At 37.8% G+C, this 15,005-nt stretch overlaps 1 long non-coding RNA gene across 1 annotated transcript; it reads left to right on the forward strand.

Annotated features, from left to right (window-relative positions):
• Positions 1-10,029: 10,029 nt before the first annotated feature.
• On the forward strand, positions 10,030-10,596 carry LOC139195703 (uncharacterized). The gene is made up of 3 exons (XR_011580533.1): positions 10,030-10,179; positions 10,263-10,422; positions 10,528-10,596. It is a non-coding gene; the product is annotated as an uncharacterized lncRNA (long non-coding RNA).
• Positions 10,597-15,005: the final 4,409 nt, after the last annotated feature.

Raw genomic sequence — 15,005 nt, forward strand, 5'->3', positions numbered from 1 at the left:
AAATCAAATCATACCAAAACTATAATTAAATTAAATCCCTAAAATACTTTCATTTTTATTTTCCAACACTCCCATAAACTCATGATGTGAAATCATAAGTTTGCCAAGAAGGAAATAAGATCTAATTTGAAACTATCGACGCCTCCTTCATGTGTGACCACGCATCAAAAGAGCCTGCATGAAATCTTGACTGGTATGCTGAAACTAACACCAATCTTTTTGAAAGCTTAACAAATCACAATCCGTCAAAACTAACGTCTCTTTCCGGATCCCCAACCCGAACTAACACCAATTTTTTTGAAAGCCCAACTAGAACAAACGTCTCCTTTCGAAAACCCGACATACAAAACAAAGTGTCATTAGCGAGGGTCAAATACTGTTGGAAAAGGCATTTTGCCGTCGCAACTACTTATTTCCGACGGGAAAAAGCCCTCGTTGAGCGTCGGAAATTGTCCCATTGGAAATACTTTTGTTCCGACCAGCCGTTGGAATTAATGCATTTTCGACACACATGACTCGTTGTTAATAGTTATATTTATGTTGGAAATGAATGTTCAAAATGGCAAACTTATTTTATTTTCGATATGGAATTTTGGTCGCAAATACTTATAGAGTTGTCGGAATTACTTTTCAAGTGACGACAAATGTTTTTTGCAATCACGTTTTTCCTACCAAACAATTGTGTCAGAAAATCGTTTTCCAACAAAATCGTCTTTTTTTACGAGAGTGCACAATCATCGCATTTACAATTACTGACCATACAAGGTTGTCGAAAATACATAATGGCTTGACAGAAATAGGCACAAAAACATATTTGCTATGATCAAGCATCGTCGAAAATATGTACTTCCAACGGTGAAGTTTTGTCGGTAATACATATTTGCAATGGCAAGCTTCGTCAGAAATATATATATTTTCGACAATGGAGACTCGTCGAATATATATATTTGCAATGGTAAAATTTTGTCGGTAATATATATTTTTGACAGTGAAGCTTCATTGGAAATAAATATTATTGACCATATTTAGTCGTCGCAAATTTTTTCATAACCAATATTTAGTTGAAAATGGGTTTTTCCTATGTGAGCGTCTTTGTTAGAAATGTGCACATTAACGAGAGGAATTTACAATCAAAAAAGCTATTATTCTATTTATAATTAAATTATATATTGAAATTAAAATATGATAAAAATAGGTATGTAATCGTTACTAATAAATTAACCAAACCATTGTATTAAATTTCTCAATATCCAAGCAAGATTATTCATAAAATTATTTAAAAAAGAAAATGGACAATAGTTAAATTGGAAAAAATAAAAAGAACAATATCCCACGAACAAAACCTAACAAGTTCAGATATTTGATAATATCAAAAAGAAAGTATGATGCACTATTAATCTTCATGTTGAGCATCTGACCAACTTTCAACATTCTCCTGTCAAACAAACAATAAAGAGAGTAAGTAAAGAAATAATATATTAATCAACAGTAAGACAAACAATAAAAATGAAATAAAACAATTTACCATAGATGTCACAGCCCGTCCCAAAGTTTTACACTCGTGATGGTGAATTAACGGAAATGTCCCTAATACGTGACTAAGGTATGATCGGATCATATTTATATATATTTTTACTTCGAATTCACTCGTCTTTTCTTGGTTAGTTCCTTATATTTTTGAGCTATTTACGTTATTTTTGTGTTTATAGGATCTGTTATGCAAATTTACCCTTTATTGTCACATGATAATACTAATTTACATTTTATAAACAATGTTTGTCCCTCTCATTATTATGATGTTTGCAAAGGAAGAGAAGAAAGAAGAATAAAATAAAGGGAATCCAAGAGAGGAGTGCGGGGAGGACAGCAAGTCAAAGTGGACAGCACGCTGGGGGAGTCAAAGTAGGAAAAAGAAGGCAGAAAACTGGAAGAGGGACACGGCATAATTAAAAGGAAGGAATCCAAACATGGCAGCTGGCAGCTAGGGCAGCGGAAGGAAAGAAAAGACGGGATCCGAGGAAATAAAAAGAAAATCTGAGGTATGTAGAGACGAAGACAGAGGGGAGAGAGGGAGCTGCCTCTTGGCAGCTCGCAGAGACGCAGGCCAGAGAAAAAAACGTGAAAAAGGAAGGAGGACTGACAAGGAAAGAAGGCAGCCTTGCTGCCAGAAAGAAAAGGCAGTGTGACACGCGGAGCAGCGTGAAAAGGGGGAGAAGTGTGAAAGGTGTGGGAGCTGGACACGTGAGAGAGGTCAGTGAGGAGGGCTGCCCTTGGGCAGCGTGGGCAGCGTGGAAGAGAGATAAGAGAGATTTGGTGCGGAGACGGACGGAAGAGGAGGCAGAGGCTGCCATTTGGCAGCAGAAAGCAGGAAGCGGCATAGTGAGAAGGCAGAGAGCTGCCCTTTAGGCAGCCTTGCCTGACGAGAAGAAGGAGTGAGACGCGAGGGAGTGACGCGAGGGGGAGCTGCCTTTGGGCGGCTCGCAGACAGCATCAGGAAGAAAGTCAGGCAGGGCTGAAGTGGTTACAGAGGGCACGAACGCAGCAGATCCTTTCTTTCGGTTTAATCTTTCCAAACTCCTATTTTATTTCTGTTTTTAATAATGTGTAATTAAATTTATGTTGGTTAGAGGTTAATTCGAAACCATGAATATATTTGTAATATGAATTGATTACCTTCGGTTGTGATTTCATAAGTTGTGATTTCAATTTACTTATCCGTTCGTATAAAAACTGATTTGTGTATGTTGGTTGAGAGTGCACGCTTAATTTACATGCATGAATTTGATGCTAGAATATAAGTGAATTTCACCTAATCGTTATGAACTTATTTTCACAAGTAGTAAAGGTTGCTAGTCACAATCACGTTAAGTAAATTCTTGGCAAGAGTATCATGCTTTTCATAGTTACGAATGCCTCGTCAATGCTTATAGTTTTCACAAAGTTTAATGATCTTTGATTGTATCGCTATTGTGCTTTTCACGTAGGGGACTTTTGAAGAATGTTTTGAATTGTTGTATGCGTTTTTCCGTCCAATTCAATAACTTAAGGAAAACTTGAAGATTAAAAAAGTGCTGTTCACGGTTAATCTGGAGTATTGAGATTCACAATTTATTGAAAGAACAACTGAAAATCAATTTAGGTTGCATATGTGTCATGTGTGGAGAAGAACCCTCTAGCTAATCCGTCATTTATCATTTTACCTTAATTTTATGTTTTTATCAATTCTGTAATTTAATTAAGTTTAATTTACTTTTCATCAAAACCAAACACCCATCCATTATTAAATTATATTATTTATTTAGTTTTCTTTATTGTTAGTCTTTTAATTTAATTTCCGTCCATTTCAGTTCCTAGTGTTTAATTTAATTGTTTTCATTATTTTGAGTCATTTTAAGTGTGTTTCGAGTTATTAGAGTTTTTAGCCTAGTTTTGTGTCCTTGAGTCTTATTTAATATTTTTAAGTTAATTTAATAGATTAGCAATCCCTCCTAATCCCCGGCCTAGAACGATACCCTACTTACATCTATACTACAATTGTCAAAAAGAGGGTTTAATTTGTGTGTTAACTTATTTTTCGCACCAAATTTTGGCGCCGTTGCCGGGGATTAGCAACTTTGCTAATCCTTTTATTTTTGTTTTTGTTTATGTTTATATTGGTGTTTGTGTATTTTACTTTTGATATTTGATTTATTTTTCTTTCTTTGATTTTAGGTTCAAATGGAGCCGAGGGAAATTTAAAGGAAAGATGCGTCCGGCTAAAGACGTTAAATCAAGCGCTTCTTGGGAGGCAACCCAAGCATTCAACGAAGGGAGACTTTGGAATCACTAGCCCAATCAGCTTTGCATTCTTCCACCCTTATCTTTACTGCTTTCATTTTGTTTTGTTTAGTTAGTTGTGTTATTTGGTTGATTTCTGTGAGTTTGTATTATTTAGTTTAAGTGTGGGGGAAGGTTAACCAAAGTCTCTTTACATTAATTTACATAAAAAAAAAAAGAAATTTAAAAATAAAAAAAAAATAAAAAAGATAAAATTTAAAATTAATGATAAAAAAAAAAAAAAAAAACAATTAAAAAAAATAATAATAATACATAAAATTAAAAAGAAAAAAAAAATTAAAATTAAAATTTTACAATGATGTAAACTAATAGTATTCATTGGTCGGGTGGTGCTTCAGTAGTAGGCGGGGCTTTAGCAGTCGGCGGGGCCACAGAAGTAGGAGGCGGCAGAGGTTGATCAGTTGGAGCTTCACTACGCGGTGCCGCCCCAGAAGACGAAGGCAGATGCGGTTGGAACAAACCCACAAACCTCCGATGATCAAGTAAAATTTGACCATCGGTGTCCTGCATCTGGTCAATCTTCCTCTTCATACTGGTGGCATAGCTGTGTGCGAGCTTGTGCAATTCCTTATTCTCATGCTTGAGCCCTTTAATCTCTTGCTTGAGACTCTGTATTTCAGCCACCAAGGATTCAACGTGACGGGTTCGGGCATATAGGCGTTGGGCCATGTTGGATACGGAACTCGCACACTGCACGCTAAGAGCCAGAGACTCCTTCACAGCCAACTCATCAGACCGTCTAGCGAACAGTCTGTTATCTCTGGGAGTGACAAGGTTTCGGGCCACCACCGCAGCGGTCATGTCATTTTTTATCACCGAATCCCCCACGGTAAGAGGACCGGTAGGGGATATGAAGGATGGGCGCCATATATTGTCTGGTGAAGGCGGAGCTGCCTCTTCACCAATGTTCAAGTCAAAACGACGATCGGAAGGGCCAGACATTTTTCAGAGGTGGTGAAGAAAGAAGAGAGTCGGAATGATCAAGATTAAACAAGTGCAAGAAGGGAGTGTTTACAGGAGGGTGCTCAAGTGTGTTGTGGAACAAGCTTAACGCCTCTATAAAAAGAAGAAATCGGAGAGGCGCTCCTCAGAGAAGCGTCCTCTCGCAAATCGAAGAGTCGGGGCTCCTTTCTCAAAAGCTGGATTCTTTTCTCAAAAGAGGCGTTTCATTTCTTAAAGGCTGGGCTTGCTCAGAAACCACGAGCCGAACCCCGGATTTCAAAAGATCAATTTGTCCAGACGTGTCGTCACTTGTCACACGTAAATTGCTTTGCGAAATTCTCGGGCAGTTTGTCGAAGCACCAATTCAGAAATCGAAGAGGGAAATTCAACAGTCAAAGACACGCTAGCTTTCTCAAAAGCTGGGCTTCAACCCACGGGCAAATCTTCTTTTCCAGATTTATCCGCACGTGTCACATGCTACCTCTACAATCGACGTTGCTCAGAGCTCGAAGCGCCGATTCCAGATATCAATGAGGAATCTGCTTTGCGGAAATTACGAGCAGCTTTGTCAGAAAGCGCGTAATGTGTACTATTCATCCATCCACCGGCTGCCGACAATGAGTGAGAGAATAGTTCCGGTTGTGAAGAAAAGCCCTATAAGTATCTACCTTCGCCTTCCACAGCAAAAGCACACTCTCTCAGCACACCCTCTCAACACTTCTTCATCTCCGAAAATGCATTCCCAAAGAATCCTCCTAAGTTACTCTGTGTTCCTCATTCCTTGGGATACTCCTGCGAACAACCCATTTAAAGCAAAAGTATTTCATATCATGAAGGTTGAAAGCAAGAGTATCTCATATCATGCTTTCTCCCTGTCCTTTCTCCAGCCAGCACTTGCTCTCGAGTACTCATCATCTTGTGTTTCCTCTTCGTCTCTTACGTATAAGGGAAGTGAAGATGATACCTCGAAGCATGTGGAGACAACGTGCTGATTCATCCTCAACTAAGGACAAGGAGAAAGAGAGCAAGAGGTGGGCACTTGGAAAGATTGAAGAAAGAAACAGACCAACACCTCTCCCTCGTGCCTGCCCGCCATGCAGAGGAAACAAGCAGAGAAGAATGCAGCTTGCACAATCATCCCAGCAGAAGGAGTCTGAGATGAAGAACTAGAGAAGCTGCCACATCTGCTTGGAGAACAAATAAGGAACTGCAAAATCACCAAAGAGCAAAGCTTCGCCGTACAATATCATCAAATCATCACTTGCAAGTAAAAAGCTAAGTGTCACCCTGTTCAAGAGGAAAGCTGTGGAAAGTCAACAAGCACGACCAATGATTACTTATTAGTTTTATTCATTATCTTTTATCGTAATTTTCAATTTTTCGTTTGCAATTTTTTTTTAATTAATTTTCTTGCGTACTTAACTGAATTATTTCTTTTCTTTGCAGGAACTTTTGGTTCTTTCCACCCTTGAAGTTGATTGCAGAATTTTAGCTTGGGGGTCATCGCTTGATTTTACTGCAAATTAGGGAAGTTTTCAGTCCACTTGTTTTATTTTGTTTCTTATTATTTATTTTATTTTTTTATTTTTTATTTGCATTATAGTGTTTTCTGACATTGGGGACAATGTCAAGTTTAAGTGTGGGGGTAGAAATCTCTAGAATTTCATTTGTTTCTGTGTTGTTGTTTTTTGTTTTCTTAATTAGTTTTGTTTTCTTTAAAAAAAAAAAAATTTAAAAAAAAAATTCGGAAAATTTAAAAATAAAAAAATATTGTCGTTTTCTTTATTGTTTTAAATTAGATTTTTGTTAGTTTCCCGACCCAATGATATAATTAGATCAAATTTGAACCATGATCATCAAGAACTTAGTTAACATGTGTTTTGTGAAATTCCTAATTCTCTTGTTAGTTTTGTACATGTTTGACCATCTTTGAAAAAACCAAATGCACATAGCCTTGTTAATGTGAAACTAAAGCATGACTTAAAGCTTTATATGTGAATTTAGTGACCATATACATCCTATGTGAGTTTTTGAGCCTATTGAAAGTGTGTGCATTTTTCATACACTCCTATTCTTTCATGTGTGATGAACTTATGTGAGATACATCTCTAGAACTTGCGTAATGATCTTTCGAAATGTTTGTCATTGATTGCATGAACTTGGAAATGATAGAGGCATTAGGTTTACCACTATGGCCCAAATAACCATGTTTCCCAAAGAAAAATGATATCATTAGTTTGCCAATTTGAGCCGTGTTTGTTGAGCCTTTTATTTCTTATCACCAGATATGTCTACCCTTATACCTGAAACATTTTTCCTTACCCTTTCCAAGCAAGCTAGTGAACAATGTGAGATTGTTTTATGAGAAACGTTTGTGCAGTACTTTGAAGGTGTTTGGCAAAAGAATAAGTGTGGGGGTATTTCATGTTTGTATTTAAAAAAAAAAAAAAAAAAAAAAAAAAAAAAAAGAGAAAAGAGAAGAAAAAGAAAGATTGTATACAAATGAAATAAAAGTTTTTAAAGTTTCAGTTTAAGGGTGTGGTTGGAGGTGTTAGAAGAATTGTTGGAGAGCTTGAGTTCTTATAAATCTAAACAAAAGAACTGCTTGTAGCTTGGAACTTGTGTTTACCTATTCTTTCATTTCAATAACCCTCTCCCTAAACCTCATTACGTCCAATAAAAGTCCTCTTGATTTAAGTTTTGCAATTATGATTGTGGAGATGAGATCTTTATGCAAGCTTATGGTAGAAATTTCACATTTGATTCTTTGAGCGAAACACATTAAAACTAAACACATATGTGATTGAGTGTATATCCCGTGAGAAGGTTACTAGTTTGCATATGATGATTTTAAAAATAAAAACTTGAAATTGCATTAGCATGGCTATCTGACACACTACACTTCAAGGATGATTCAAAGATTACTGCTAATATTTGAATAAGGAAGATAAACTTGGATTAGTTTCTTGATGCTAGTTATGGTTCTTGATGATTTGTTTTCTTAAATGAAATTCTATGAGGGTCACATAGGGGGAAGCTAATGTTTTTCTTGTTACTTCTTGTTCTTATTTTCTTTGTTTTGCTCGAGGACTAGCAAAAGTTAAGTGTGGGGGTATTTGATCGGATCATATTTATATATATTTTTACTTCGAATTCACTCGTCTTTTCTTGGTTAGTTCCTTATATTTTTGAGCTATTTACGTTATTTTTGTGTTTATAGGATCTGTTATGCAAATTTACCCTTTATTGTCACATGATAATACTAATTTACATTTTATAAACAATGTTTGTCCCTCTCATTATTATGATGTTTGCAAAGGAAGAGAAGAAAGAAGAATAAAATAAAGGGAATCCAAGAGAGGAGTGCGGGGAGGACAGCAAGTCAAAGTGGACAGCACGCTGGGGGAGTCAAAGTAGGAAAAAGAAGGCAGAAAACTGGAAGAGGGACACGGCATAATTAAAAGGAAGGAATCCAAACATGGCAGCTGGCAGCTAGGGCAGCGGAAGGAAAGAAAAGACGGGATCCGAGGAAATAAAAAGAAAATCTGAGGTATGTAGAGACGAAGACAGAGGGGAGAGAGGGAGCTGCCTCTTGGCAGCTCGCAGAGACGCAGGCCAGAGAAAAAAACGTGAAAAAGGAAGGAGGACTGACAAGGAAAGAAGGCAGCCTTGCTGCCAGAAAGAAAAGGCAGTGTGACACGCGGAGCAGCGTGAAAAGGGGGAGAAGTGTGAAAGGTGTGGGAGCTGGACACGTGAGAGAGGTCAGTGAGGAGGGCTGCCCTTGGGCAGCGTGGGCAGCGTGGAAGAGAGATAAGAGAGATTTGGTGCGGAGACGGACGGAAGAGGAGGCAGAGGCTGCCATTTGGCAGCAGAAAGCAGGAAGCGGCATAGTGAGAAGGCAGAGAGCTGCCCTTTAGGCAGCCTTGCCTGACGAGAAGAAGGAGTGAGACGCGAGGGAGTGACGCGAGGGGGAGCTGCCTTTGGGCGGCTCGCAGACAGCATCAGGAAGAAAGTCAGGCAGGGCTGAAGTGGTTACAGAGGGCACGAACGCAGCAGATCCTTTCTTTCGGTTTAATCTTTCCAAACTCCTATTTTATTTCTGTTTTTAATAATGTGTAATTAAATTTATGTTGGTTAGAGGTTAATTCGAAACCATGAATATATTTGTAATATGAATTGATTACCTTCGGTTGTGATTTCATAAGTTGTGATTTCAATTTACTTATCCGTTCGTATAAAAACTGATTTGTGTATGTTGGTTGAGAGTGCACGCTTAATTTACATGCATGAATTTGATGCTAGAATATAAGTGAATTTCACCTAATCGTTATGAACTTATTTTCACAAGTAGTAAAGGTTGCTAGTCACAATCACGTTAAGTAAATTCTTGGCAAGAGTATCATGCTTTTCATAGTTACGAATGCCTCGTCAATGCTTATAGTTTTCACAAAGTTTAATGATCTTTGATTGTATCGCTATTGTGCTTTTCACGTAGGGGACTTTTGAAGAATGTTTTGAATTGTTGTATGCGTTTTTCCGTCCAATTCAATAACTTAAGGAAAACTTGAAGATTAAAAAAGTGCTGTTCACGGTTAATCTGGAGTATTGAGATTCACAATTTATTGAAAGAACAACTGAAAATCAATTTAGGTTGCATATGTGTCATGTGTGGAGAAGAACCCTCTAGCTAATCCGTCATTTATCATTTTACCTTAATTTTATGTTTTTATCAATTCTGTAATTTAATTAAGTTTAATTTACTTTTCATCAAAACCAAACACTCATCCATTATTAAATTATATTATTTATTTAGTTTTCTTTATTGTTAGTCTTTTAATTTAATTTCCGTCCATTTCAGTTCCTAGTGTTTAATTTAATTGTTTTCATTATTTTGAGTCATTTTAAGTGTGTTTCGAGTTATTAGAGTTTTTAGCCTAGTTTTGTGTCCTTGAGTCTTATTTAATATTTTTAAGTTAATTTAATAGATTAGCAATCCCTCCTAATCCCCGGCCTAGAACGATACCCTACTTACATCTATACTAAAATTGTCAAAAAGAGGGTTTAATTTGTGTGTTAACTTATTTTTCGCACCAAGGTATAATTTTCACGTTCGTTATATCTAAGCTCCTAAACTTTGGTAATTAGAGTGGAGACTTAGACTTAAATTTTATGATAGAATTTTGTAGTTGGGGATTGGGTAGGATCCCACACACCTCAAATCCTTCCCTCTTTCCCGTACCCTGTCTCTCTCTCTCCTCCCTCACGAACTCTCACTCTTTGTTCTCTCCCTCTCAAATGCACGGACAAACTCCAAAACCACCCTAAACTTCTACCAACGACGGAGTTAAGACCACCATCAAACTCTTGGAACCTCCACGATCACGATGGTATCCATTTCAGGTAAGTTTTGCTTCGGAAAACCCTAGTTTCAAAGTTCCCGTGAAATGGTACTGTTCATGATCTTCTAAATGACTACGTTTTAGGCTAAAAAAAGATCACAGCGAGCTTAGTGAGGTCCCAAGGAAGCTCGGAGTGCTTCGTTGGAAGTTTTTGGACGTAAGAACACGGAGATCGACAAGTTCAAAGTTTGGCCGGAGCTTTCGAGGCATTTTACGGCGAATCCCCGGCGAGTTAGGAGTCGAGGTAGGTATCAATCTCTTCGTCTCGTCAAGTAATACAACTTTCCTTTTTGTTTTACTCAATTTCGTTGAGTATTGAAGAAGTTATACTCATTTGAAAAATACCCAGTTTCCGGCGACCTCCGAGGCTTTCGAGGCCGTTTACGGCCAAAAAACGGCGAACTAGGTGTTGTACAAGGTACCATTATCTTTGTCTCTTCAAGGGCTACAACTTTCGTTTTTGAATCACTTGATTTCGTTGAGAAATGACAAAGTTATGGCAATTTGAAAAACGGCCGCCGGAAAAACCAGTCCGGCGACCCAAGGAAGAAGAAGGTGCGCGTGGGGGCGCGTAGGTCCGTGCCTTCCTTGGCGCGTGGGGGCGCGTGCTACAGTAAAAATTATTTTAAAAATATGTCGACGTCCGTGACGTCGAGTAGATCACCGTGGTATATTCATATACCCAATTTGAGCACCGTATGAGAAAGTTATTAAGGATTGTTGGTTAGGTGTTCAAATAACGTTTTATAGTTTTTGCATTTAGGTGAAAATGTGAATTGAAGATCCGACCGTTGGATCGTTACCAAACTTTGATACGTTGTAATACGTAATATTTGAGGATTATTGGAACTTACAGATTGGGAATCCGAGTTACGGATCTTCCGGAATTGGAATTGTAAGTTCATAAAATAAAATGTTAACCGTCACTTAGTTTTGGAAATTGACGGAGATCCAACCGTTGGATGGTAATGAAATTTTAGGAGGTTATGGATTTAAAATCTGAGTGGTGGATCTTCCGGATCGATCTACGTAGTGACGTATTTTATATAAGTTATATATTCTATCGATATGAATTCTAAGGTTGGAATTGATTATTGTTTTAGGCGACGATCGTCATGACGCCTTGGCGTATTGTGCTAGGGAGTTGTAGGGCGAACTCCAGGTGAGTGGGCAGTTTTGTTTTCCGTATACATATATACTTGCCGTTTTCCCAGAAATTGAAAATGCATGAAATTATGCTTTAAATGAAAATGTATTAAAGTATATGAGATATATTAGTTGAAATGCCATGCATAGAAGTATGCGAAAAGTATATAGAAATGTGAATCGAATTGCCATGCATGAAATGATATGAATTGATATATGATGCATATGTATGAATTGGTGCGGCGGACGCACAGGTGAGTATCAGGTGAGTATTTAAATACTGTTATGATGATGTTGATATATATATTGAGCTCAAATCCTGCACCATGGTTTAGTGCTTATAGTATTCACCGCATCGCACGCTCGCCTTGGATCCAAGTAAATGCTGGTCGCACAGTCCACGCGGAGTGGGTGCGACGGGCCAGTCGTAGAGTGTTAGTGAGATTTCGACTGGTGGGTGACCTTAGATTATGTGCACAGATGATTGATGAGAAAGCACTAGAGCGTAACTTGTGTGCAGAAGGCCGGACAGGTCACAGAGGTGACTCCGGTAGAGTGAGAGTGATAGATTTTGAGCTCTAGGTTCAACCGTACAGGGCTATTAGAGGGCCTCCGGTTGATTACTTTCTTGCACCTGATATGATTATTGTTGATGCATCCATACTTAACTGTTGAATTAGACATGGCATGATTGATAAAGAAAAATGTTGAGATAGTAAAAATGAAGTTTTGAGAATATATATGTATATTTATATTTTACATTTCTGGGAAAGTATACAAGTTTTACGGAGAGGGGTTACAACGTTTTGAGAAATGTTTGGATTTGGAAAAGAATTGTTTTACTGACCCACTCAATTTTGGTTTTGCGCCCCTCCAGGTTCAGGAATCACAAATGTGTGGTGACTACGAGGAATTCGACGGTGTTCTGACATATTGGACAAAATTAGGACTCACCTTCGGGTGTATCAACTTATAAATTGTATCTTAAAGCTTCCGTACTGTGCAAATGGTTACGTCACTCTCACGTGATGGCCAGAATGCCCTCCTTCGGGACGGGGTGTGTCAGTTGGTATCAGAGCATGGTTGCAATCTTGGACATCTTGAGAAGTTCTAGTGAATTCTGTCAGAACTACACCGCCTCGTAGCAAGCCACTTAGTTAGAGGAATTTAGTCTCCCTAATATAGCTGTTTAGGGAAAACTATTATTATGGTGATTCAGTATATTATCAAAATGGACATTTTAAGACGAGTTATGAGTTGAATTTGAATCACCTTATGAAATGATGAACCTGAGGGAGCGAAGTAACGGTTTAACCATTTGGAAAAGATGTTTCAGATTATGCAAGTCAAAGGAATCTTCCTTCTGACAGGGGGTCGAGACGACTACCTGGTTTTGGGTATGAATTTGTATCCTGGTGGAAACAGGATTGTTAATTGTTGTCACCAGAGGAATCAGCCGATTTAAAATTTCTAAGGACTTGTTTAAGGAAAAGTTTATCCCTCCGGCATTTATCGATGGTAGTAAACAAGAGTTTACAAATATGAGACAATGAAGGTGATGATCGAGGGATATTATAGAAAGTTTTCAGACTTGCCTCGTTCCATCCAGAGATTGTTGTTAATTTGGTGGAGGTGTTATGTTGTTTTAAGCTGGGTGGCAAAAAGGGAAGTGGTATTTTGGGTGACCACTATCCATTGTACTTCTTACCAGGAATATACGAGATGTTGTTGAGTCTTGAGGACTCTGAGAACATGAGCAACGAGAATAAAGAAGAATAAGAAATGAATGGGAATCCAAAGAAGACGATAAAGTTAATGATTCGTCATATCAAGGATATAGAAAGATTCAGAGCTTCGAAAGAAGTGAAGCTAGAGTTAATTCTTCCAGCTGAGGTTTTAATGTCGCTGGTCAGAATAAAAGTGATGGATATACTGGTAATCCCAGATATTTGAGACAAGGTGTCTCGAGTAAAGGAAATGTACCTTGTGCAGCAGGTACAAAATTAACACTTTGGGAAATGTGAAATTAATGAATGTGTTTATGTAAACAGAGGGGACACAGAATTGTGAATCGTCCCTAGAATCAGTTGTACTCAACAATTTTCCATGATATCATAGTGTCGATTCAGCAGAGTTATGGACTTAGTAGTTTGGTCGGATTGACCGTGAGTACAGAGAGATTCGATGAGTTATATGTTCAGCCGTACAGACCATGAGAAGTGGATTCGACTGACACATGAGAAATTAGTGAGTTATAGGCTCGGCCGTACCTACCACGCGGAGTGGATCCGACCGACGTATTATTGAGATAAGAGTTGAATCAGCCGTATTGGTCATTCTAGTTGACTTCGGCTGATATATTTCTTATTATGTATGTTATTACCTAGAGAGTAGTAAATAAATGTAGTTGAGACGAGTGTATGTATTTTGCATTGAGTGACAAAATAGTAATGTTATATCTTTGAGAGTGGTTGCCTACTTATCGAGACAACGATGATTTATCAGTATTGCGGGCTGCAGACCGTAATATTAATAACTCATTCGTGGATTCGTTAAGCAAGCAAACCGGTAGGTTATTTTATGTTAGTATTGTACTTATTTAGAATGCTTAATAATAATAGAATATATATTGTATCAGTTAATTCTGTTCCATTAGATTGGTTGGTTATAATTGTGACAAGACGGAATGTTACGGGAAACCAGTACTTTCCATCGATCTGGATGACCAGAGATTACTTTTGTAAGTATGCAAAGTGGATTGAGTCAGGCCGTTATTTATGCTGTGAGAGCAAAGAGATTGTTTTCGAAAGGCTGTCAAAAATATTAGCTCATGTGGTGCTAAATGATGTTGTTTGGAGTAGTGTGAATAATGTAAAAAGGGGTTAGACTTTCTTGATGTCTTCCTTGAAAGTATACCTGGATTTCCTTCAGGCAGAGATATGAGGTTCACTATTGATTTGTTGCCAGGTATAAATTTATGTTAAAGATTGGTTCATGATGAGTTAAGGGAATTGGAAATTCAGTTGAGAGAATTGGTTGATAAAAGTTTTATTCAACCTAGTACAACACTGTTGAGGAGCACCAGTTTGTTGGTGAGAAAGAAAATGGACTTAGAGATTGTTCATTGATTATAGATAATGGAATCGGGTAACGAATGAGAACCGTTATCCCTTGTGGTGTATTGACGCTCATTTGATCAGTTCAAAGGTGCTTGTATATTTTCAAAGATTGACTTGAGGTCTGTTTATTATCAATTGAAGATTATGAGGAACGTTGTTCCTAAGATTGTTTTTCTGGACTCGTTATAGTCTTTATGAAGTTTGGTGATGCTATATGGATACTCATGCTGTTTTATGAGTTATTGGATGAAGTATTCCAATAATGCCTTGATAAATAGATATCATTTTCATTGAAGATATTCTGGCATATTCTGAGCCAGAGCAGAGCATGTAAACGTATTAAGTCGGTGGAACAAAGATTGGAAGAATGTCGGTTGTATGCTAAGTAGCAAATGCTAAAGTTAGATGAATCAGGTGGCATTCTGAGATTTGTTATATATTCTTAAGGTATTCAAGTGAATCCTTAAAAGATAGCAGAAATTGAGAATTTGGAACAACCACGAGTCGTAATTGAGATTTGGAATTTCTTAACTTACCAGGATATCTTGGATGGTTGTGAAAG

The sequence above is a fragment of the Malus domestica genome, chromosome 05, assembly GCF_042453785.1.
Source record: "Malus domestica chromosome 05, GDT2T_hap1".
Classification (NCBI taxonomy): domain Eukaryota; kingdom Viridiplantae; phylum Streptophyta; class Magnoliopsida; order Rosales; family Rosaceae; genus Malus; species Malus domestica.